This window comes from Chinchilla lanigera, unplaced genomic scaffold (genome assembly GCF_000276665.1).
Source record: "Chinchilla lanigera isolate Chin_1 unplaced genomic scaffold, ChiLan1.0 scaffold00024, whole genome shotgun sequence".
In the NCBI taxonomy this organism is placed as follows: domain Eukaryota; kingdom Metazoa; phylum Chordata; class Mammalia; order Rodentia; family Chinchillidae; genus Chinchilla; species Chinchilla lanigera.
In genome coordinates, this window is record NW_004955425.1 from 17547594 (window position 1) to 17574965 (window position 27372).

Here is a 27372-nt window from a genome sequence, read left to right on the forward strand (position 1 = left end):
TGGCCAGAAGGAAGTTATATGATTTGCTTTGGCTTTATTTTGCTTGTTTTTACTTTCATTTGCTTTTATTTTGCGACGAAGCTATTCCCAGACCATAAATTTTTGTTTTTTCAGCCTCTTCTGGGATATCTGTTCCTTATGAACAATGTTTTCTTTCAGTTTGGGAACAATAAACTTTTCTTTTCCATTAAGATAGTCTTACAGTGACAAAAAGAGCCCATGTTCTTTTAATTCTTTTAATAAATATCACAGGGTTTTGCATGCTATGTTCAGCTGGATAGCTTGAACAACCAAAGTTTCTTCATCTGCACCTTTAACTCCAATATTAATCTGTGCATTTCCAAGCATGTGCCATGAACATTCAGCACTCTTTCTAGCCACTGACTCTACTCTCTGTGCAGCCAGAATGTTGGGCCTGGTCACACATATGAACTCCATCACTGTAATGATGGAATGGTTTGCATCTCTCCTGTAAAGGGGCATTTTTCAAATGCTCAGTTCTTTGGATATGCAACTCTTAAAGGCCCAGGAAGTTTCATGGTATTCTTGAAGTGAATGTGAATATCTGAATCTCTTGATTTACATGTTCTTGTGAAATTTTCTGGTGAAATGAGTAGTACACCACTTTCAGAGATAATCTTGGGCTGCGTATGAGTGTAATGTTTGAGCAGGCAGAGGACTTTCAATCCATAGTTATACATTCAGTAAAGTTGTCTTTTAGTAATGGAGAGCAAATCAAGACAATCTCTGATAAATGAAAACTTAGAACATTTATTACCAGTAGAATGCTACCACAACAGAAGGCAAATGAAAGTAGGAGGCATCATAAGGTATCAAGAAAGAAGAAAGAACATTGAAGGAGTAAAAGTAGGGTTCCTATAAAAAATTTTCTTTTTCTCTTGAGAATTCTAAATTCTGTTTGATGGTTTAAGTAAAAAATAACAATGAATAGTGTGGTTTTGCTGTATACAGAATAAATATTTACTGTAACTGAATTGGAGTGGGTAAAGGGAGAGGAAAGGGACTAAAGGTTTTATACCTCACTCAAACTAGGAACAGTGAACACAGGTAGACTTTGACAAATCTTACATACAGTAGAAAGAATGTGGTCTTCAAAAATGTTGATGTTCCAGTACTCATAATTTGTGCATGTGCAAGGTTATATGGTGAAGTAAACAGATGTAGCAGATGGAATTAATGTTGATCATTCACTAACACTGATACAGAGAAATTATCTTGGATATTATGTAGGTCGCCCAAATAAGAAGAAAGTAAAACAGAGCCAAAACAAGAAATGAGGAAAGAACACCAAATGTAAGAGGGGGACAGAAAGGAAGACCAGGTTGATGTGATGCCAAAGGGACGTCACCCGAGATTGCTAGATTTGAAGATGGAGTAAAAGACCCGCAGACAAGGAGTGCAGGTGGGCTTTAGACACCAGGAAGAAAAGTTAGTGGAGTCTCCTCTAGTGGCTGCAAAAGAGCTCAGAGTTCACCAACCCCTCAGTGCTAGAGGGTGTGGCCTGTGTCCAACTTCTGACCTTTTAACCTGTAAGACCACTTTTTTCTAGCTCATAAATATGTAGTGATTGGCTATTGCACCAGAAGACTAACACAACCGCCTGGCTAGAGTTCTATATTTAGTAAAAAGATACTTCAAATATAATCAAACCCTCTTTCAAAAACAAAAACACATCAGCAACAACACAGACCAGAAGAGAAAGAATGTCTCCTAATAGTGGTAAGAGAGAAAAAACCCTTTAATTCAAGTGTGTGCACTCGGTAAAAGTTCACTTCAAAAGTAAAAGTAAAATAAACACACTTATGTATGAGTGAAAGCTGAGAAAACTTGTGTTTAGGATTTGCACTATAAAAAATGCCAAAAGATGGGGCTGGGGCTTTAGCTCAGCGGCAAAAGCGCCTGCCTGGCAAGCGCAAGGTCGTGAGTTCAGTTCCCGATACCGGAGAAAAACCAAAAAAAAAAAAAAAAATACCAGAGAAAGAAAAAAAAAAAAAAAAAAAAAAAAAAAAAGCCAAAAGATTTTTCAGGCTTGAGGAAAATGTTGCCAGATCTACAGGAAGGAATAAAAAAATGCCAGAAGTGGTACTTACAGGGATCAATATATAAAATTTTTTAAAAACTTCTTATATTGTGTTATTTAATACAAATGCAGATATTAAATCTTTTAAAACACTAAAGAAGGATCTGAGTGTGGGGAAGTGAAAGGTTGCTATTTTAAGTATCTTACATTTCATTTACATAAAGAACTAAAAAATTAATTAAATAACTGTGTGTAGACATTATGAACCAGATATTATGATCATTAAAGCATGTTATGCTAGCATATATTCTATATAGCATATTATATTATGAAAAATTCAACTCAATGTATTTGACAGCTTAGTTAAATAGAAAACAATTTCTTTGAAAGACACTTTAAAACTATTTCTGTACATTGCAAATGATTTCTTTGAATACAGTGCAAACAGCACAGTATTTTTCCTAGCAAATAAAAGTTAAAAATGTCTTTCTAAGAACATTAAAAACCAGGAAACAAATAATAAAATTGACAAAGGGACATACTCATCATGCCAAGACACTAAGAAAGATCAAGTAAGACCTAAATCACTGCAGAGATATTTTTTTAAATGAGTTGTGCTGCAGTTTGGATCTTGAATATCTCTCAGAGGCCCATACGTAGATGCTTGGTGCCCAGCTTACTATTTTTGAAGCTGGTAGAGCTTTTACGTATTGGGGCTTAGTAGAGGTCCTGAAGGCACTGGAGGCAAAGGGACAATGGAAACCCAGGTCCTTCTTCTTTTCCTCTTTTTCATTTTCCTGGGCGTGACATGAGCAGTGTTGCTCCACCATGTGCTTCTGCCATGATAGGTTACCTTGCCGTAGGTCCAAAGCACCCTGGCCCATCAATCACTGGCTGAAACCTTTAAAGCTGTGGTCCAAAGTGAATCTTTTCTCTTTAAAGTGATAATCTCACCTATTTGTTGTAGTAATGTAAGCTAACACCAATAGATAGGTCAACCCATTTAGGTTTCTGGGATATTGAGATTATTGTGTGGTGAAGGCTAAAATTCTAAAAGCTGGAAATATCACATGTTGGCAGTCATTAGAAACAACTACATTTCCAGTACATAGACAGTAAGAGTGTAAGATTGTATGACCACTTTGGAAAATTATCTGGTAGATTCTCATAGAATTAAAGATGAATCTGTCCTGTTATTCTGTAATTATACACTTAGGTATTCACTGAAGAGCTGTGAAAGCATATGTCCAGATATGGATGGTTCACAAGTTTTTTCTTTTAACCAGCTTTATGCATGGTGAAATGCAAACACACAGCTGCTTCAATCTAGAAACAACCCAAATGTGTATAACAGGAAACTCAGTTTGAAAAACTTTGGTATATTTATAAAATGGAGCATTACACATCAATTTCTTTTTAAAAAGCAAAGTACTGATTTAGGGAAGAACTTCCACTAACTTCAAAAATATAATTCCTATGGAAGGAACAAGGACAGAAGTCATATTGTTTCAGTTTATGTGATGTTCACGGCAGGTGAAACTGATCTTTGGTGACAAAAATCAGGTCAATCGTTGGCTGTGAGAAGTGTGAATAAAGGGACAGGAAAGGACTTTCCAAATAATAGAATTGTTTTAGAATCTTAAATTATGGGAAATAAGTAGCTCTTGAAAGTGACATCAGGGACCTGTATTATAGTTCATGTCTGATTGACTTTAGACAGGTCACTTGATTATTGGCCTTATATTTTGGGTTTTTTTCAGTTACAGAGATCTGAAAATTTAGACATTTTTAACTTTTTCAAATCCATCTTTAGCCATTTCACTAACTTGTAGTCACATAGAAATAATTTCAACTTCATGAACATCCTAAACTTTCTTGCCTAAAACTGTTGCACATACTGTATCTGTTAAGACCATTTTGCCCTGATTTCTGTATGTCACAAATGACTTAGTTTTATAATTTCTGACTAAAAGAACTCTCCCCCCGGAAGTTTGTGTGATGCACTCATCTATGTAGTTCTCTCCCTCCCATCTCATTAGTAAAATGTTCGATTGTCCATCACAAGATCAAGGGGCACATTCATTTCTCTTTTATTGTATATTTCTTTGCTGACACCACTGTGTCCTCAATTGTTGCTTCTTCCCCTCATACAGCTGATTTTCACAGGATGCGATCTGGGTTCACATTTGTGTTGATCCACCTACTCATTGCCCCCTAGGGTTTTTTGTCTATGGAAAAATTGCTCCAGACAGAGCCATTCAGGCTGTATGAATATAGAACTCAAGTTTAACCAGTTGGATCACGCCCTTTGTCTACCATCCAACACTTTTCTCTATTATTTATTTATTTATTTAACTTTTCTAACAATATTTTGATGATGTGAATAGTTTTATCTCAACTCACTGAACTTAGTTTTATCTGAACTCACTGAAGCTTTTCTGTGTGTTTTTGTATTTGTTTTTGTTTTTCTTCTATTAAGAAACTTCATTTTTTAAAAAAATCAAACTCCGTATTTTCATGAAATGACTCTGGGTTCCAGGGCGAACTACTCTCTCTGCCTCTTCCCTCCTTCAGCACGCAGTGTTGTTTACACAATGGTCTTAAAAAAGTTTTTGAGGCCTTACTCCACGCAGAGTAGAATGTCCTTCTTCGCAAGGTGCTGATTTGTGAGTACCGGACAGGACTGCTTGCAGTTTACAAAGTATTTCTACACGCTTGTCTTATTTGAGCAGCACACTGGGTGTAAGATACATGCTTTCTGCTTTGGGATCGTTAACTCGCCATCCGGGAACTTTGCATCCTTTTTCGTTATACAGACTCTTGACTCTTTACCGCTTTCAATGTAATACTTCAGTCTTAGGATCAACACAAACCAAGCTTCTAATCCTCACTGCACACACGTATTTTGAATGCAGTAGGAAGGGAAAGAATATTAGGATCATACAAGTGCCTTTCTATTTTCAGGTTCTAACTTTCAGTTCCATGTTTCTTGTTTCTTTGTTATTTTTTCAATTTTCTAAACGAAGGTGAAATGAAAGATACTTTGGAAGAGTCTGCTTCTTACTATCCAAACAAGGGCTAATCACTTCCTTTACCTATAAGGTTTATCAGCATTCATCCACTTTTTTCCAAGTAAACTTTTGAATATATACTTTTTCAATATTGAATTAATAAGAACTAAATTGAGAATCTACCCTTCAATGACTAGAACACCTTGAATCAATAACTTTTCCTTAAAACTCAGTTCCATTATTTATAATTAAGGTATGAAACTCTCCACTTCATGGATATTTTGGGGATTAAATGAAAGAACTAAAGCAAAGAAACCTAACTCAGTGCTTAGCATGTGGTGGTACACTCACTATTTTAGTATTTTACTTTTAAAAATGACCTTCTGTTTGACAAACGATGGTTTTACAGCTCTTTAAGTGTCTTCCCTGAAGTTTACTTTTCATTTCTATGTGAACAATCTCTAAATATTACTTTTCTCTAGCCCTTCCATATTTTCTTTTATGGGGGCTGGGGATTTAGCTCAGCAGCACAGAGCCTGCCTGGCAAGCGCAAGGTCGTGAGTTCAGTTCCCGGTACCGGAAAAAAACAAAAACAAACAAACAAACAACCATATTTTCCTTTATGTTGCTGCCCTACTATACACCGGGTTATATTACTCCTTATAGTAGTGGCTTTAAAGGCATTTACATTTCCAGTTTATTTTCAGAGTAATTTCATTATCTTGGTGATGCTAAATTGGAAAAATGTTTTCCTTTATTATTTATGGCAGATGTTATACTTTTGCATAGGTATTTTGGGATAAATGGGTATAATGGAAAGAAAAAGGAATGCAAGTGCCAGTCACAGAGCTCTTTAAAGAGTCCTAATAAACCACAGTGAAGTGTATATTTAAAACAGAGCCTTCTCCTGGGTTTATATCTTTAGTGAACAACAGACTTTGTTCTGTCACAAAGTCCTTATTAATATTGTTCTGTTATACTCAACCCGTTCGATCTGCAGACATTACTTAACAAGAGCAGCTCTTTATTTATCAGGATTTTTATTTTCTTAACAATCTATTTGGTTATAAATTGACTCTTCCACTATTCGTAAATAATTCCAGACTAAATTGTCTAATGTGTGAAACATTAGAAATTTTTGCAGTTTTAAACAAAGCATAGTATTATTTTCTTTTGATAAAATGGATCATAGAAGAGGTTCTAAAACCTGCTACATTTCTTCATACTTATATAGGTTATTATTTTTATGATTCAGAAAAATGTGTAGGTTTTGAGAACACGTACACCTGTGAAATATATTTCTATCGTGTACATTGTAAAATTAAGGGAGGTCTGGAAATGAAGGAATTGTCTTTGATTCTGACAAGTTACAGTGTTTTATTGGATCATGAGGAGTGTATTATTTTACAAACCTGTCCTCTAAAGTAATGTGAAAATAAAGGCTAATTTTCACAACTCTAAGGATCATGTGTTTTAGCAAGACTTGCAGTTCCTACTAGCATTACTAGAAATTGTAATCAGGGAAGCAAAATTTTATATGTACATTATATGGACATACATTATATCAAATATGTTGATAGTTACAAATAAACTTTCAGACAGATATTTTATGGGGAAACAGATGAAATGCATTTTTGATACAAAAATGTAATCTATATAAAATGTTTTTTTTTCTTTAGATCCAATCTAATGTTCAGACTGTGCAATATTTGGTTTCCAAATCAAAAATCTCTTTTAAATAATTCTTTGGCTACATACAAGGAATGGTAAGTTATTTTATTCCATCCTGGCAATGGCTGTTTGAATATATTTTCTATTAAAATTGTGTTGGCATTTTCAACACATATTTGAATAATGTAACTTATTTTGAGTTTTATTCTACCATTTGTGCATGTGTAAGAAAAAAGGAATTTATAAAGCTAGCTCAGAAAAATAGTACACACTGATAAGTATTGAGAATAGTTTTAGATAGAAAAGGGAGTCAAGCTGATTTATTTTTTCACTAACATTTTAAATTTGTGGGTGCTAAACATAACAGTTAAAAGAAACAGTCCTTTGTTTGTAAATCATTGTATTGTAGTAGAATGATGTTAAGTTCCAGTAATGTTTAATATTTAAGGCATGTTTGAAGAAATTACTTCATTGAACCATTTACAATTATGTAAAAATCTGTTTTATTATAAATCTGTTTTATTATAAATAATGCATGATAAATGAAATATGCCAAGGATAATTAGAAAAGGGTGAAGGGTTATAATTTTAATTAAAAAGTAATCTTGACTATTGTAGGCAAAACAATTTTTGGAGTGACATTCAGTTGGGGATATATTGGGGTGCTGAAAGTGAGTCAGTGATTTGGTTGTCAAGGTAACTCTCAAGAGTGGAATAAAAAAATTCTCAATGTAAAATACAGAAACAGTGATTCCTCTATATGTTAGACATTATTTATTATATGCTAGAAGTAAGGCTCAGCAATTGGAAACTGAGCTTGCAGATCAAACCCTTATTTCTAGTAACTGGGATTTAGGACTTAAAATAAAACAGTATATATTTAGTTTTATCATATATCTTTACTGCTTTTAATCTCTGAGCAGTAGTACCAGATTTTATTATTTAAGTATGGAAGAGTTCATATATGTACATGTTTGGCCTGTTTTATTTTATGCAGAAGCATAAAGGAAAGAATAACATTTTCTTTAAAGACAAGAACTGCTACGCTCCATTAATTAAGGGAAAAATGTTGAAATTTAGTTTGTGTCTGTGTGTGTATATGCCTGTGTGTAAGAATCAGGCTTTTATTTTTAATGCCACAATATATAATATATAAAAGGTATGATGAATAATACAATGTGTCCTTCAGTTTTCTCCATCAGCATTAAGAAATAAATGTTACCAGCATCAACTTAGCTATTTTCTCTTTAGTTCTACTATATATAATATACATATTAAATAACATTATTGCTGTTATATTTTAATTATCTAAGTTATATTATTTTGTGAGACTTTCTTTTTGCTTAGCATTCTATTTCTGTGATACATTCATATTTTAGAACTGTAATTCAATGTATTCATTATTGCACAATAGGAAAGTCAACTTTTTTAATTTTGAAAATTTCATGCACATAAAAGAATATATTTTGATTTTACTTTAATTTTCCCTACTTCTGTTTAATCTGAGTCTCTATTCACTTCTGTTTTTATTGGCCACTTGCTTTCTTTCTCCATGAAAAGTCTGTTATTGTTTTATCCTATTTAGCTAATGGATTATCAGTCTTTTCCTTTTTGACACCAATATACTTTACATATTCTAGACCTCAACCACTATTTGGTTAAATTATTTTTTGCATAGTTTTATAAATGAAACTTTGATTTAAATGTGATCCTGAGATAATTATTCAATTATAACACTAAGCACATTAAAATATGGAAATTAAATTTTACTCTTAATAGTCTGTGCAGATGTTATGACAAATTCCTAATTAAGTTTTGTGGCTGTCTGTATTTATTTGACACATGAAATATTTTAGAGATTATAATCAGCCAAATTGAAGTCCTTTGGTTAAACTTTATCACTAGTAAAGTTAACCATATTTATTACTTTTTATGGTTGCCCTTCATCAGGTTAAAAAATATTCTATTTTTAATTTACTTAGGCTTTACAAGGAATGCGTATTGGCTTTTGTCAATTGCTTTTTCTGTGTTTATAGGATGATCATATCATTTTCTGTTTATTTATATGGAGAATTACATGGATTAGTTCTAAAATATTGTCAACCTATTTTCTTGGGTTATAGCCTATTTGCTCATGATAGATAATCTTTTTATACACTCTATTTGATTTGCTACAACTTTGTGCAGATATTTTTGATGATGTCAGGTATTGTGTTATAGTTTTATTTACTTATAATATCTTTACCTGCTTTCATAATATGGGTAATACTTTTAACTTCATAGAATTACTTGACAACTATTGTCTTTTCAATTTTCTGGAAGAAATTGTATCTTTCCTTCCACAACCCATTGGTAGAATTGCCCACTAGTTCTGGGCTGCAAGCTTTTATTTTAGGACATTGTTAAACTAAAAATACAATGTATTTAATAGTTATTAGGCTAGATTAGTTACCTTTTATCTTTAAGTGATCTTTCACAGTTTGCAGCTTTGCAGAAATTTGTTCATTTCATGTATGCTGCCTAACTTGTTGACGTGAACTTATTTGTATTCCCATGTTATTGTTTTAATATCTAGAGAACATATGCTGTTGCTGCTTCTCTGATTTTCAAATATTTATATTCTGTTTCATCAAAACAAAAAGAAATTATCAAATAATATCTCTTAATTTGTAGTGGTTTCAAAATAAACTGGATAGCATACAAAGCTCAAGGTTCAAATTGTTGCTATCAGGATCTTGACAGGGGAATGTGGAGACAGAACAAGAAATATAGTTTAGAGCAAAGATCCAATGAGAAAAAGAATTTTTCTTTACTAGAGTTTTTTTTTACCACTGAATTTTTTCCCAAACAAATCATGTGAGGAAAACAGAAGAAAGAAGAGAAAGCACTTCACCACTATGTACATTTTTTCTGAATATAAGTGTATTTTTCTTGAAATCTTGAATCAAAAACATTATTTTTAACAGAAATACTGTCATCATTAGCAATAATGCCCTACTCCCTCCTACCCTGAACTCCTTGTCAACTTGAATCTACTTTTCTGTCCCTATGAATTTGTCTATTCCATATGTTGGTAGAAGTCTAATCATACAGTATATTTCCTTTGTGTCTGACTTATCTAGTTTAGCATAGCATTTTTGGTTGTGGCATGTATCAGAGCTTCAGTCCTTTTATGGCTGAATAACACTCCATTATGTGCACATACCTTATTTTGCTTATATAATTATCTATAGATGGACACTGAATTGCTCACGTTTAAATGATCGTGAATAATGCTGCTGTGAAGAAGTACAAGTATCTACTTGACATTGCTTTTAGTTCCTTTGTGTAGATACACAGGAGTGGAATGGCAGTGTCACAGGGTAATTTTATTGGGTTTCTGAGCAGTGGACAAGTTCCTTCACAGCAGTTGCACCATTTTACATTCCCACCAAATTCAAGACTTGTACTGCGCTGGAGGAGTGTTGGGGAAAAGGCAAACATGAACAAAACTTGGTTATTTTCCAGTGGCCTCTTTCTTCATAGTTATTTAAAGTTTTTTAACTGAACTGGTTCTACTCTTAATGGTGAAACACTGAGCTGACCTGAAATGTTTGTGAACTACTTAGAATAGCCCTTTTCAGCTATAAGGTGTGATTAAAATACACAGTAAATGTGTAAATTTTTAAAAATTACATTAAAAGGGACATGGCCATTAGTCCCCTCAAAATTAGTCCCAATCAATGCAAACACCAGTTTTTCTTATCACTTTCTGAAGCAGCTCTTGAGGTCCTCTTTCTGGTCTTTCATTTCGCTGCCCTGGCTTCCCTGACACGCTGAATCAGTTCAAAATATACCTGCCACAGTCACCTTGATTTTAAGTAGAGAACAGAAGGTGCAAGCTGCCAGGTCTGGTGAATAAGGTGGATGAGGACACACTGTAATGCTTTTGTTTGGTAGAAATCACTGTAAACACTTTGAATTGATTCAGGAACTCAAGGCAGGCACAACAGAACAGACACAAAACAGGACTTCCAGAACTGCTTCAGAAAGGGGTAAAAACACGGGGACAAGTGAGCGTGTTTGAGGAAAGGTGGAGTATATTGAGGGAACTGCTGGCAATGTGTCTTTCACTGTAAGAATTTTAAAATTAATTCAAGTATTCATCATAATCATGAATACTACTATGTAGTGTAGGAGTCCAAGCAGGTTAAAAAGTCATGAAATTAAGGAAGTCATACTTTGGATATAGCCGAGAGACTCTCCACAAATATCTCTTAAGGAGAGACAGCTGCATTGCCATGGAAAAGGAGATGACCGCTATTCGGAAATTTACTTCTACTTTTGACTCTCATCCTCCCTGACCTCCTGCACTCTGCTTTGTGCTTATGTTGTTTTAAACTTCAAGATTAAGGCATCATTGTAGAAATACCTTGGTTACATGTCGTAAAAAAGATATTGGAGAGAAATAAGAACTATATTACATTCTGCTATAGAGTGAAAATATCATCTTTGCACATGGTATTCTTTGAGACATGAACAAAATATGCAGCTTGTAGATAACAGTCTGAAAAGCACAGTAACCTCTACATTCAGGCACCTGGGAGCTGCACTGTAGGAACCTGCGCTGTGTCTTCCTACTTATCAGAGATCCTGTCCTTCAGTGAGGGTGATAGATATGATCTTCTCTTGCTGCTCATTCCCATAGATTTGCCTTTGTCTCAGAAATGGGAAATAACCATTTCCATGATTTGTTATGAAATTAGTCCTGGGAACCAGTAAAGGTTTCAAGAAATTGTAAGTGAGTAGTTTAATTCTACTAGGTTAAGTAGCTTCCCTACTGTGTGTTGAAGACATAGGCTTCAAAATTGATTTGACAAACAAGCAAACACACTTTGAACTATATTTTCAGTAGGTTTTTTTTTAGCAACTCTGAGGAGTAACTACAATAACTTTTCCTTTCAGAAGAATCTTTGGTTACCATTATGTCCACATTTCTTACTCCATGTGTAATATATTCCTCATTATTCTCCTAAGAACAGATGAGAGTGTCACTGTCTTGAGCTAGAGTTTCCTCATTCAGAAGTTAGAGGAGTAGATATACTGTTTCCTTGATTCTACTTACTTTTGCATACTATAATTACAATTTTTCATTTGTTAACTTCATTGAGATTATTATTTGTAACATGTCAAACTTCACAACAGACTTTTAATGAGATAATTTATATGAAAATGTTTTGTTTAGCTATATAAAGAAGGCAATTGTTTGCTGACTGTGGTGGCACAAGTTTGAAGGCTGAGGCAGGAGATTGCAAAATTTAGCCTGGGAAATTTAGTGAGTTAAGAACACTGTCTTAAAATAAAAATTAGAAAAAGGCCTGGGGATGTAGCTTAGTGTAAACTTTGAATACCATATGAGAGAGAGAGAGACAGAGAGAGAGAGAGAGAGACACACACACACACACACACACAGAGAAAGACAGAGAGAAAAAGAGAGAGAGAGATAGGTATGTTATAATACTTATTTTAAGAGGTTCATAACATATTACAAACCAGATCAAGAGACTCAATTTGCACCGGATATGTTAATTCTCTTTTTTTTTTTTTTTTTTTTTTGTTTTTTCTCCGGTACCGGGAACCGAACTCACGACCTTGCGCTTGCCAGGCAGGCGCTTTTGCCGCTGAGCTAAATCCCCAGCCCCCCGGATATGTTAATTCTCAATTAAACTTAAAGTAGAAGCAGTGAACTTGTGTAGGTAGAATACATTTATGTTTTATGGTGGTTAAGTACGTGATGATTCTGTAGAAGTATCTGGAATTTAAAATATGACAACTCTGAGTTTATATATAGTAAAAGTCAGCTAGAAGTGAGGGCTGACTGCTTTTGGGGCTCTTATTCACTAGTTCCTTAAAGTTTGCATCATTTCCAATGAGACTCACAGTCCCTCTACCTAGTTATTCTGTCCAATGCAGAATTCTCAGCATGCAACCCTAATTTTAAAAACATGAACCTAGTTTGGAGGGATAAGATGGACAGTTTGCTGTAGCTACTCCTTTTCCTTGTGTGAGATAGGAAAGGCAATTCCAACTTATCTTTTAAAATATTTATAAAATTCCACTTAGTACACTATATTACTATCTAAGGGTAAATAACTAAGTATAGATATAACTTATATATGTTTTCTGTCACCAGTTACATATGTGGGTGTGTGTGAGTGTGCATTTGTGTGTGCAAATTGTCCAGGCAAAAGATGGAAGATGGAAAAGAATAAAATTTTAACTTTGAAAGAAGTTATCTACCCAAATCTCATGATGAGCTTTTCAAGACAGGAATTCAGTGTTTGCTCACAAATTCCTGCCCTTAACACATTATACAAAGACTTACATAGCAAAGAGAATCCAATATTTAAAGATTATGAGATCATTATATAGCTGAAATTAATTTATTTTCTCTAATTTATCTATCTAAAGCAGCTATTTATACATTAATCAACATCCTGTTTTGCTAGCTTTGAAAACATAAGCTGTTTCTGAATAACTTTCCTATTGTGTTATTGAAGTTAAAGACATTTTAGCTCCTCCTACTCTTTCAAATTTTCTTTTAATTGAAGGTATATCCTTTTCCTTTTACAAATGTCCATGGACTATGCTCTGAATATGTAATGAGAACATTAGCCTTTTGATTCTTTTCCAGTGTTCCTGGGAAGAATATGAAATATCCTCTAAGATTTTTCCTGTTTAGAACAAATCATTTTAAGTAACTCAAGCTATATAATCAACTGTTAAAGAATATAAGTTTTTTCAGGACTTGTAAGTTGATATTTATGGTGAAGTGCGATACTGTCAATAATTATACAATTCTTATAAAATATTTCAGCAATTTTCTATTTTGTGTAAATATGTTCTATTAAAGAATTAGTTTTAGTACATGCAAGCTTAACCTTCTAACATATTAAAAACTGCACAAAAAGTTCTCATGAATTTTTTCAACAAAATCCATGAGAACAGCAACAATAACTCCCTTGTTAATGTAGCTGCAGTATCTGGCACCTAATATTTACTTATATATTTATAAACATTTATTAATGTGAAAGTAAGTAGGGTTTAAAGCAGTATGTTCCTTTCTGTTTCAGAAGTCTTAGTTTTATAGCTGGTGGTTTTCTTTTAAGCCAATTCAATATATTTTCTTCTGAAGTAGTGAACTGAGAAAATGAAACCAATTTATGTCAAAGAATAAATATACCAAATATATTGAGATAATGCTTATGAATCAATTAGAAAGATAAAAATGAGTAATAAACACGGCAAAACAGGGCACATAAGAAGACACATATGTATCTCATGCTTCATTAGGGCGACCTTTTAGTTAGGCATTGTATAGCTCTTTTATAAAACTGCATAAAACCTGCCCCTGGGAACATAGATTATTAAAACATAGAAGTCTGAACTATAATGGCAAAATGGGATGACTGCTCTCCTGGAACTTCCAGCTTTCCAGTTCTCCTGGCCAGTGTAAATATACCCAAATTTTACTAAGAAAAATTATTCATGGGAATTTTCTGGGTGATAGGCATTTCAGTTTATTGACACTTTCTTTTGCTTTTTATTAAACAATGAATTCACATTATCCAACAAATAGTCCCTACTAATTATTTGTTAAAATTAAAAATTTATTAATTTCATATTAAATATCATTCTTTAGGTAAAGTAGATAGATTGACTTTATAAATTTCAGGACATTTCAAAGCACTACTATTAAGTTTAGGGTTTTGTGAATATAATGTTTAATGAAACTGAATTAAAATCTATGTTTAACTAAAGCAAACTGAGATATCAGGTAAAGTTTCCCTGGAAATGTGTCAGCTGAAGGGGAAGATCATGAATAAATGATAGATAAAAGTTTTAAGGAAATACAGTAATATCAACCAACGTCTGAAAGTGAATCTCACATGCTTGTTAAACTATACCTATAATGTTTCTTTTTCATTTTGCTATAATTATAATTAAAATTCATACATTGAACCAGATGGTTTTTATCCAAATGCAAGAAAGCATTATGAATTTCTGGTTCTGGCTGTGATGAATTAGGTTGTACATAATCAATATCACCTCTACTCATAAGAGCTGGAGAGAAGATACAATTTTAACAAACAAACAAAGAAGCAATAAAACAAAAGCAGAAACACTGGTTTGGTGGCATGAGAGAACTTCTGAGACAGCCAGGTGTTTAGGGACCAGAAAGAAATTCACCATAGCTAAAGTTTCCAGATCTAATAAATGAAAATTTGTGATACCCCATTAAATTTGAGTCTCAGATACAAGATACACAATTTTTAAGTATATCTGTACCCCAGGGTTGCATGCATTCTGAGCTTATTGTGAACCCAATAGTCTGAATCCCTTAGGACATTTGCCAGTTTAATACAGATATTAAAAGGTTCAGAACCTGGGCAGAGATAAGCAACTAAGAGGCAGAGAAGCCAGAAGAACTTTAGATGATATCATGAACCTAGAGTTTAAAATATTTGGGGGCTGCCAAAGGATCCAAAGCTTAATGAGTCACAAAATAAGAAGACCGATACGGAGAAGTGCTAATATTTGACACTGGTAGTTTTTCTATCTATTTACTGAGTTAGCAAGGTTGAGAAAGGGACTATGAAAGCAAACAGAAGGAAAAGAAAAATAGACTTTGCTTTGTAAGGAAGGCAAACTTTGAAGGACAGTGTGAAGGCTAAAGTAGAATATCAACTTGCTTGGCTTGGGGACTGGGTAGGGATTAGTCACCCACGTTTCCCGAGGGTCTGGGTGGGCCTTGGAGGTGTGACTGGGCTCTCCATCTAGTTCCACACCTCTCCCTCTCTGGCGCTGCTCCCCTTTGCTTCCTGACCAGAGTCTGCACTCAGTCAGGCCCTCCCACCACGATGCCCCCACCCTGCAGCCAGGCAGACATGGACTCAATGGCCTGAAATCCTGAGTCAAGTTAAACCTCTCTTTTTTTAAGCTGTGAGTGTCAGGTATGTATTGTGTCTCAGAGACAGAAAAGCTCAGTAATGCAGTCAGCAATGCCAAAGTCTCCAGGATTAATAGAATTGGAAATCACAGAGATGTACACACAAGAAATGTGTAAATGAGTTAGTTTGAAGGTAACACTGTAAATGCAGCTTGAAACCATTTTAGTTCTGATTTGATTAGAAGGATTTGTCTCTGCTTCTAGGATGATAAGGTCTACCATTATAAGAAGATAAGGAAAAATATGGTATTGTCCAAAATCAGCACAATTTTTAAGAGTAATTTTCAAGATTTGGTTAAAAAATTACCAGTCATAGCAGGAGCAAAATAAAGCACCTAGAGAAAAGAAGGCAAAGCATAGAATTAGATCCCCAATCTGGATGTTGAAACAGTAATGTCAAAATTAAAATAATCATGATCAATATATTCAGTGCTGTATTTGATATTTTCTTCGAGAGCTGGACTTTATAGATGGATAAAAAGGAAGTTGTAGAGCAAAACGATAACTAAATAAAATTAAGAATTAAATAGTTGGTTTATTGAGCTAGAACGTAAGTCAGACTGAAGGAAGGAGAGTAAAACATTGGGGTGCACTCACAAAATGAGGGATAAGGTGAAATAATGTGGAAGGCCATTTTACAAAAATACAGAGCACTGAGTTATTTTTAAAGGTAGTTCACCTGAATGGAAATGAGCGCCATGTTTATAGATTGAACCACTTGGTAATATAAAGAGGACTTTCCTCAAATTTCCCTATCAATTTCATGCAATCCTCCTTAAAAGTCAAGCATTATTTGTGTATGTATATAAATGTTGAGATTCCAGCTGTCCACTTTATATGGAAATGCAAAAAGCCAAGATAATCAACATAATCTTGAAGAAGAAAAAAACACAGAGGACTTGTGCAGCCACATGCCAAAAATATAATAATATTCAGTGATACAGGTGATGTGATATTTAGGATAATGGAACACAGTAGAGAATTTAGATCTGTCTATCATCTGTCTGTCATTTGTCTGTATATCTAGCTGCCTCTCATACTTTATTTTTACAAAGATACTCAGAATAATGCAATGGAATGGGTATTCTTTTCAATAAATAATTCTGGGTCCACTGGATAATATATGAAAAGTTAATGTATGTTAGCTCCTCATCTCTTAGCTTCTGATAGGTCAAGAGCAAAATGTGAAGTACTGCCAAATGGTCTCAGAAGAATACTTTGGCAAGTAATAAGAATAGGCTAAGATTTTTGAAACAGGATACATAATGTACAATGTATGTGTATTTCATGGTGCTGCAACTCTACTTCTAAATTTCTTCCAGCAGAACTGTTTGTGTGGTAATAACTGGTATGTATATGAATGTTCATAGGAGCACTATTCAGAATAGCCTGAAACTGAAAACAATCCAAATGTTTAGCAACAGTAAAGAGGGCTAATAATGTGTTTTGTCATACGAATGTAATTAAATACCACACAGAAATGAGAGTTCCCAAAGCAGTTCATGAGAGGAGACACAAGAGCACGTCTTACGCTTTCACATATAAGATTTAAAAACAGGTAAAACTAATCAGTAGGCATAGATGTACTCAGTACCTCTGGGGCTAGTGACTAGGAAAAACAGAAGGGCTTCTGAGTACTAGAAATATTCTGTTTTTAATTTATTTAAAAGTGAAGCATGCAAAGGGCAATCAAGATATTTGGCAAATGTTTACACTTTTGAATAATTTAGTAAAGTAAATTGCAAATAATTCCACGTGAAAATATACCTGGCACCTCAAACACACTTATCATTCCTGCCACTTCCTGATGCAGCTCTGGAAGTTTTTTCATGAATGTCTTTAGGAGGTTTGATCAAAAATATAGTAAATGACTGCTACCAAGCGCCATCCAGTGAAAAACATTGTGGTGTGTACTCATCCTTTGATTTTATTTAGGATGTTGAAGTAGCCACGATTGCACAAGCAAAGGCATTCACGCAAGAGGACATCTAAAGCTGGTTCAGAAAGTGGTAGGAGTAAAGAAACGTGTTCAAGGCAAGGGGGTGTATTTTGAGGGGGACTAAGGACACTGTGTCTTTCAATGTAATAATTTTTTAAAAGTTTATCATACTGTTTTTACAGAATTAATATGATTTTCTTTATGGCAACATTATGTTGAAAAATAAAATTGTTATATTTTTAAAAGAAGATTTGGCCAGCTCTGCCTAAATGCAGTAGTCACAATAATTATTTTTATTACTTTTTTACCATATTCTCGACTGCTCAGCAAACAAACAAAACTAATTGAATAAATATGGCAAGTATTCTTGCACATGGTTTGCCCAAGTTTGGATAACTGAAAAACCTCCCTGGAAGGCAAAGGGTACCACAGGGGAAGAAAAGTTAATATATAGGTCAACACTAGAGACCATGAGACGCGGATGCAGGTTTTACTGTTCTGGCCTAGTCACAGTGGAAGCCTTTTGCCTCTGGATTATGAATGTTTAAGCACGTGTGACTGCTCTTGCCTACGGAACACGGAGGCCAAGCGAGAATATTTGATCAAATAACCCAGATGCCTTTACCAATAACTAAACTGGGTGTGAATCGGAGAGTGGAACTTTAAGCAGCCATTACAAATTATTGTTTCTTCATTTTTGTCTAAGGGTCAGATCCAAATTTTCAGGTGTCCTAGATGTAAGCACAGAGCTATTCCTACCTAAAAGTAAGAAAGTTTTGTTTTACAGATATGTTAATGGCATACAAGTCCTAAACAGTTAAACATAGCATTATTATATGACCCCAAAACATAACTGTGGTCATATACACCAAGAAATTTGAAAGCAGGGATTTAAATACAGAATCTATCAAAAAATGTGTGTACCCGTCAGCAGTTTGGCAAGCTAACAAATATCTGGACTGTAATGGCCACCACTTTGAGAAGCTTTTGTAATCGTAGAGGCCAAAGGTAACGTATTAATTTCATGGTGTCTGAATACATTTAATAGTAAATATTTTACAAGGTTTTTCCTGATGTGTTCTTCTTTTTGGCAGACTCTGTACACAGACCAATGGCTCTGGCAACATTGTGCACAACAGGCAAAGGCGGAAGCAGCTCCAGTGTTCGTGGGCAGGCAGATGTACACGTCGGACACGGTACCTGTGCAGAAGGGAGCATTACTCAGTCTTAAGTAGGAATGAAATACATAACACAGACAAATCTTGAAGACATGCTAAGTAAAATAAAGCAAATACTAAAAGAACAACACTACATGATTCCAATTTGGGGATGTAATTAGGCTGGTTGCCTTCCCAGGGACAGATAATAAGGTGTTTGTTGCTGTGAGGAATTAATTTCCCTTGAGTACTAAGTTCCAGTTTAAAAGGTTGAAACTGTTCTGCAAGTGGAGTGCAGTGATAGTCATACAACATTTTGAATGCATTTAATGTCACACAATAATGTAAGTCACTGGGGAGAGGTTTGGACCATTGGGTGGGTTGCTATGAATACTGTGTTCATGGATGTGGAATACTGGACACTGACTTGGTAACAGATCACATCTCCCGTGGTTTTATTAAGTGAAAGTGATGCAAAGAGTGGCGCATGGTCATCTTATGAGTTGGTTTTGAACGAGACCGAAAACGATTCCCTGGTCTGCATTGTGCCCTTTTCCTATACTATTTTTAAATTTATTGTAAATGTTTGTGTACATGCACATATCACATTTGAAATTATAAATATCATGACCTTAATATGCTTAAATTTCTACACCACGTTCATTTTACATTTTAGTTGTTAGCATGTATGTAATGAACAACAGCACCCCTACTTTCATAAAGCAAATAATACTGGGTTTAAAAGATCAGATAAACATAAACAATTATAATGGCACACTTCAATACTCTACCATCACAAACATACAAAAACTCCACAAAAAGTGTCAGAGTTGTACCACATCTTCAAAAAAGTGGACTTAATATATATCTAGAGTGTCCCCCCAGCACCACAGACTACACATTCTCTTCCTCAGCACACAGAACTTTCTCCAAAATAGACCACATACTAACCAATAACACAGGCTTAAGAAGTGCAAAAGAACTCAAATTATACTGTGCATATTATCAGATCACAGTGCAGTGAACCTAGAAATCAGTCACAAAACACAGAACTTACGCAAATGTGTGGAAACTAGACAATACGCTATCAAGTAAATAGTAGGTTACAGAAGAGATCAAGGAAGGAGTAAAACAGTTTCTAGACCAACCCAATAATGCCAGTACAGCACATCAGCACTTATGGGACATAAATAATGAAAGCAGTCATACATGGGAAGTTTATAACTATAAATGTCACAGCACAAAAACAAAGCAAGCTCAAATAATTAACAAAACTACATAGCATAAGGTACTAGAAGAACAAGAATGACCCAAACCTAAAGCTACCATGAGGAAGGAAATTTTAAAGATCAGAGCACAAATGAATGAAATTGAGACCAGAAATAAATAGAATCAATGAACTGAAGAGTTAATTCTCCAAAAAATAAAATAGACGAAGTCTTAGCCAGTCCTACCAAAGAGAACAATTAGAAGTAAAAAAAAAAAATCACCCCAGCCGCTGCTGAAATTAAGAGGATTATTAGAAATATTTTGCAACCCTATGTTAGTAAATTGAAGAACTTAGAAGAAATGAAGATATTCTTGATCTATATAAAATGTAATGGATAGATTCTTGGATCCATGTAGAATGTCTTTTGTACATCTGTAATCCTCTGTGGAATCTTTGTTCCACTCTCTCATAGTTCCTGACATAACTATAAATATAAAATGACTTCACTCAAATACAGATTTCATTACTCAATCTAAACTATTAATATATAAAATACAAGAAAGGTAGGAAATCAATTACAGTAACTTTGTTTCATTTTTGTGACAATTTTAAAAAGTGTACATATTAAATTCAACTAACCACCGTAAGCAGCATTTTGTTTGTTTCCCCAGTCAATTAAGACAGTAAGAGTAGATGTTTTCTTGATACGGAGATTTTAGGTCTTACTATTTCTTTTTGACAACCTTCACTAGAAGTTTCTTCAGATATTGGGAATTCATTTTTCAGCAAATATTTTATCGATCACCCAGCATAATATAGGATTTTTGAGGCCAACATGAAATTATACCTGCTTGCAATGATAGGGGGAATTGGTTGACAAAAAGATTTATATCAAATTCTATTGGTTCAACAGTGCTTTCATCACTTTTATTACTTAGATTAGTTTGAGCTGAGAGTGAGCAGGGAGCATTTATAAAAGGTGGGGAAATATAGCGACAACTCTCAGTTTACAGATTGTGTTGTCAAACTAGTCCAGCTGTATTGATCATCCAGATACCAACATGGCCACATAGCAGACTGTAAAGAAAGTTAGTCATTTAAGAAACTACAGATTCAAGTTTGGGGAGCACTGGTGTTGGACAGAGGTCTTCATCAAGTACTTGAATGTGAATGTGACCCTTCTGATGTTCCGGGTGACTCATTCAACAGGATTTTCTTAGACAGTTTAGTTACATGCAGTATTGTACATTGAGGTAATTGTAAAGATGAACTGGCCATAATCCTCATCCCTGAGAGGTTTGCTATCAAAGGGTACACATGCAGAAAAAGCAAGAAGGTTTCAGAGCACAACTGAGTTTATTCTTTTTGATCTTTTGAGAGGATGTTCTATTTGGGCTGGTAAAATGAAAGCTCAGAAATCTATTGCAAATAGATTCAAAGCATAATTTCCACACATCTTTGCAAAACTCATATAGCAGTAACTTAGACGAAAATATTTCACAAAAACAACACTTTTAACTTCTGCCAAGATTTTTATAGACAAAGAAACTCCTTCATTTTTCAGCATATATTTCATTGATCACCTAATATGTGACAGGGACTATTGTAGTACTGGAAATATAGCTGGGGCATAATAAACACTCTCTTCCCATAAAACTTATGTTTTGGGGGACAGATCTATAATCAGCTAAAAACAAAATGTAACAGGATATAGCTTCAGACTCCAATAAATGAGTAAGAGGAGTGAGGGTAAAGACTTGGGTTTTTTGTTAACTAGGGCTATCAGGGAATCCCTTCCAAAGAGGAGCCATTTGTAAGACACAATGTAATTGTGCTTGCCTATAATCCCAGCACTCCAAAGGCCGAGGCAGGAGAATCTCTGTGTGTTCCAGGCCAGCCGGGGCTACCTAGTGAGTTCAAAGCCAGCCTGAATAGGTAGTTAGGGAGACCCTCTCTCAAAGAGAAGCACACCAAAGCAAAATAAACAAAGATGAGCCATTTGTAACCAAGCCTAAATGATAACATAGTTAAGTGAGGTTGCCAGAAATAGTATTCCAGGGGTGTGAATAACATCTTAAATGTGTGTGTGCACCCACTTCCTTAATACTCTGTGCTGATAGCTTTGAACTTTTAACTTCGGATTCATTTAGCCTTAGTACTTTAGTTACTTTCTTTTAAAAGATTTCACATAAGGATTTTTTCTCTGTTGAACTGGCAGCTCTGATACAAACCAAGACACTTCTCTTTTGCACTAATTACTCTGTTTCTTAACCACTGACTAATTACTTCTATTTGGAACAGAATATTTCATTGTTCCTAAAGTCAGTAGGAGTGCTGTGTGAACTTTTTATAGCATAACGTGGCAAGAAGCATTCAAGAAATATGTACCTTTTTTTGCTCAAATATCTGATATTTTGATAATTTCCTTTTTTATTCTTTATTTTCAAGAAGATTCTATACTGCATCTAGTAAATAATTGCTTGAAATAGTTCAGCTTAGTTTGGAGCATGGGAATCTACTGTTGTCTTGAAAATTAATGGTGATCATATGTGATTTTCACAAGTTAGAAAAATGATGAGCTGGAGATCCAGATTATTTTATTAGAAAATGCAGAAAAAATAGGACTTGGACTGGACAATGGAAGACTTTTAAAAATGTATTGTTTATACTTAATAATAATTTTTCCATTCACAAGGTAAATACGTGAATCCTTACATAGATCCTTAGCCAATAAAGGGTTGGTTTTCTAGCAAAATATTGAATGACATATATAAACAAAACTCATAGCCATAGCTTTAATCATAAAATTTTGAAACATGCAAAATCTATGAATGGCAAACTATGTGGAATAATGTAATGAAATCATGTTTTCAATAATGAATTTATGTTTCTTTTGCCCACCCTACTATTCCCAGCAGACCTTTTGGATTTGTAATAGCAGCTAGGCTACATAAACTCTGAACTGACAGGCAGATCTATACTATTAACATTACCTCTGATTGCTTTATATTCCAACATACAAGTCAAAAATACTACCCTAGAAACTAGAAGGCTGCTGCGATAAGGTGGAAAGTTCAGAAGAACTTAAAACAGCTTACCCAATTAATTCCCTTCAGTCTCCTATGATGTTACCTGAGCCTTATTCACATTTGCATTAACTTATAGAAGTTTACTTTTGATGCGAGAGGAGACCCCACAGAAGAGCACTGTTTAGAGAGGCAGGTGGAGTTCAGAATTAAATGACCTCAAGTAGGAGGACATTGCAGCAGATGGGCTCAAGTTCAGCATCACAGCCTGGAATTTTCCCTCAAAATAAACTAGGAAGCTACGCTCAACTATACCTTGTGCACTCCAGTGAGAATATGATCTTATAAGCTCCTAACCTAGTTGCAGTCACGTTTATCTTTAGGGAGGAGGTTTTCCGCATGCAGAATGACTTACCAGCATCAAAATCTCTGCTCATTAGAAACATTCTTGGTGGAAAATGACAGCAATATCTGACAAGCAAAAAAGGGTATCAGTCTTGCACAATAAGGAGTCCAGGGTAACGAAGATCAAGACCAGCGTAGTGGCTCATTGATGTGTATGGGAGTCCAGAATAATTCAATCGTTTTTCATCTATTCTAAGAATATTGGATCTTGTTTTCATGCTTTTGGCTTCAAGGCATCAAAAAGACTATTGTACCTCCTAAACCTTAACTGTGTGTCAGGCAGAGACAAAGACAGGGAGAAGAGTAGAGGTTTGTTTCTGAAATCATTCCTGAAAGTTCAACCCAGTGACTTGAGATTGCTCATCTACATGCTCTGAACTGGATCACATGGTCAGAGGGACAGTTTTAGCAATAAGGGATTATTCAGACTCCACTTTTAGTTTCATTCCTTCCTGCTTCAAAGGAGAGTATATTAGTAAGGAAAAAATGGAAAAGGGTTTTGAGTAGGTATTGGGTAGTATGTGATATATTCTAAAGTTTTATAGTCCTATAGGTCTTTTGCAAAGCCAACCGTGAGATTTAAAATAAAAGGTATTTTCCTTTTGAGCAGTTTCTTTCCCTTTCACAGTATCTATTGGACCTTTCAGATTTTATTTACTCTTTCAGTTTCTTATACTAGGGAGCCAATACAATGTTTACACATGTGGGTCTGATTTATTTCACCAATGAGTATGGTATCTAGTAGCATCCATTTACCTATAAAAGCCTCAGGTTTATTTTTCTTTATAGTTAAGTAATACTCCATTGTATAAAACAGCACATCTTTTTTATCCATTCCTCAGTTGAGGGAGACAAGAAAGAAAGAAGGAGGGGGAAAATATATGTAGATATACATACAATAGCCAAGATAATTATACTACTAATTTTTATTGATTTATTGAAAGAAACAGTTAATGCCTAATTGTGTGATCAATTTTGCATGCTTATATCTGGTAATCTGAACAACTACTTTGAAGATCACAACACGCAATATAACACCCATTGTTAATTTCTTATCATCTTGTTTTGAAATTCTGTACTGTTGTTATTGTTTTTTATTCTCTTTAAAATAAAAAAAATAATAAAAAAGACATTTTCTCATTGACTGGATAAGAAATGTACACATGGTGTTGATGACCAGTTGTGGGCCTGGGGTTCCAAAGCTAGAGTCAGGACAAGCATTGCCCCGTTAAGATGTCATGATGATAATGATCACTGTGTTACGTTTTTATCACTGTGGCAATGTATCTAAGGCAATGAACTTTAATGCAGTAAAGGTTTGTTTTGCCTCACAGTTTTGGAGGCTGTAGTGCATGGTCAGCTGGCTCCATTGCTTCTGGGTCCTTGGCAATGTAGGACATCATGGCTGTAATGCAAGGGCGAGGAAGCTGCTCCCTCGCAGTGGTTGGAAAGTGAGAAAAAGAACAGAAGGGACTATAGTTCTAGCTCCAATTTCCCCTTCAAGGGCCTGCCTGCAATCACCTGGGGTCCTCCCACTGAGCCCCTCCTCATGAAGGCTGCATCATCTCCCATAGTGCTACAGGCTGGATACCAAGCCCTTAACAGAAGGCCTGAAGGGGACATTTTAGTTCCAAACCCTAATAGTCACTGCCGTTGGAAAGGGGTTGTTGACATTATCACAAGGCACAAAATTGCAAAACAATATGGTATTTACTATCATGCCCAGTCAAGTGCTTCCAGAAAGAAACAAGCTAACTCAGGCTGCCCAGGTTGTGGAGACATGGAAAGGACATTCTTGGACTTGTTCACAATTGACTTATTAATGTGTTTAGGAATCCAGGATATTCCTAAGCTGTTCTGAGGAGATCTCCAGAAGAAGGTTCTAGAAAAGCACTTGCCTTCCTCCTAGTTGAGTGCAAGAAGTGTTTGTGTTTGGAAGACTGAGGTATTATTTGAAATGTGGAATAGTGGGGCTCATTAACATACAAATGCTTAGGCGTTTCATTTCACCTGTACCTTTATTGATTTTTGAACTTGTTGTTTTATTATTTTGTCTTTCATCTTTTCACCACTATTTTTTCCTTCACATCAATGATATTGACATTTTCATGTACAATGACTATATATGAGCTGGATACAGAGAATGGTTTTACTATAATTCAAAAGAGGTAGACTCAGACACATAAGAGTGGATATTAGTTAGTACTCATTGTTAATGAGAATTGAGCTATTACATTTTTCTGAGTATCATGGTCAACATTTTACAAACATTTTCATTTGATCTTTGGGACAACTCGTAGAAGTATAAATTATCACTAACCACTTTGCAGAGGATAAAACTTAGGCTTTCAGAGAGTATGTCATGTGCTACAGTTATGCATGGGACAATTTGAAGTCAGGCATCTGGTCACAGTGCACTCCCTTCTGGCACAGAGGGTGAGCAGTAATATTGTTAGACTCTTCCCTTGCTAGTACCAGTGCCCCACCTCCAGTGCTAGGCAGCACAGGGATGCTCGCTCTTTCTCTTTCCAGTTTTCTGTGCCACTCATCAGTAGGGGCTTCCTAAACACAGCACTTTATTTTCTCCTCAACAGCTCAACATTCTTGCTTAAAATGTTTCTTAGCTTGGTTCAGACAACACTGAGTCATCCCATGTCTTGTGTTTTATAGCCATAATGGTGGTTCACAGGAGATACGACTAGGTTAAAATATTTCACTGAATTTTAAATCAGTATTTCATATCTGAGAGATACACTGCAAATCTTTTACTTTTTGGTACTGTACTTCCATTGCAACTGAATTACTTGAGTTTTCTTCAACTTATTTTAAAAAAATATAACCACAGCAAATGTAAGGAAAGCTTTAAGTTTGATGGTCCCAATATAACTTTGTTACGGTTATGTTAGTCATAGCATATTTTTATATAAAAGAGATGAGCATTTCATGAGTGATAATTGATGCAAAAATAATGTTTCATTATTAGGCTTTTCATATTTTCTCCGCCTGAAATTTGTGCTGTTCCTAGGTTTACACCACACTCATAGACATTATTTTGCCATGGGAATAGATTGCGCATGTGATATGGGACAAACAGTGAGCCCTGGGGTGCGTGGGCTGTGCTGCCGAAGGAGATTGCCTTGGTTTGACAACTGCTGGGATTTCTATGGTTGTGTCACCTTTAATAAAGCTCTTAACCTCTTTTTATCTTTAACTGAGTCATTGTAAAATAAGACAGTAACAATGACGTTGTCACAAAAATTAAATTATTAAGTTGATGCAGAACATTTGGAGGATTGTTAAGTACAAAATAATTATGCCAAATTTGCATCTGTTATCTCCAGAAAATGCAAGTGTTGCCTTCCTCATAAAGATTAAACTTCCTGCCTGATGGGGATTTCACGAAATCATTTCTTATATCAGGAGGAAATTATAGTTTGGCTGCTACCCACTAGCCTACATTTTACCCTGTTTCTTACATTGCTCTTGTCCACTGAATCCTTCAAGTGGGATAGTGCTTATGATCTAGTTTTCAAAAAACTGTATTTTGGTAAGAGTGAAGTATGTTGGATTAAGACAAGAAAGGTCTTTCTAAGAAAAATGACAGAAAGGAGGATTATTAACATCTAGACTTCAATAGGCAGATGTTGTTCACCTAATTTACATGTCCATCTCAGGAAAATTATTTAGGTCAATAATTTTTGAGATAATAAATTGATTACTTGAGACTGATTGGATCCATACTTAGCCATTTCAATATGTATTGCATTGACCCTGTGGTTACAAGAATCAAAACTTGATACAACTTAAGCGAAAGGAAAAGTAATTTAGGTAGCATAACTTACTATATGAATATCATGTTTTCTTGTAGGACCAACTTTGACAGGCATGCCACTGACCTTAAATGGAGACTACAATGAGTAAGC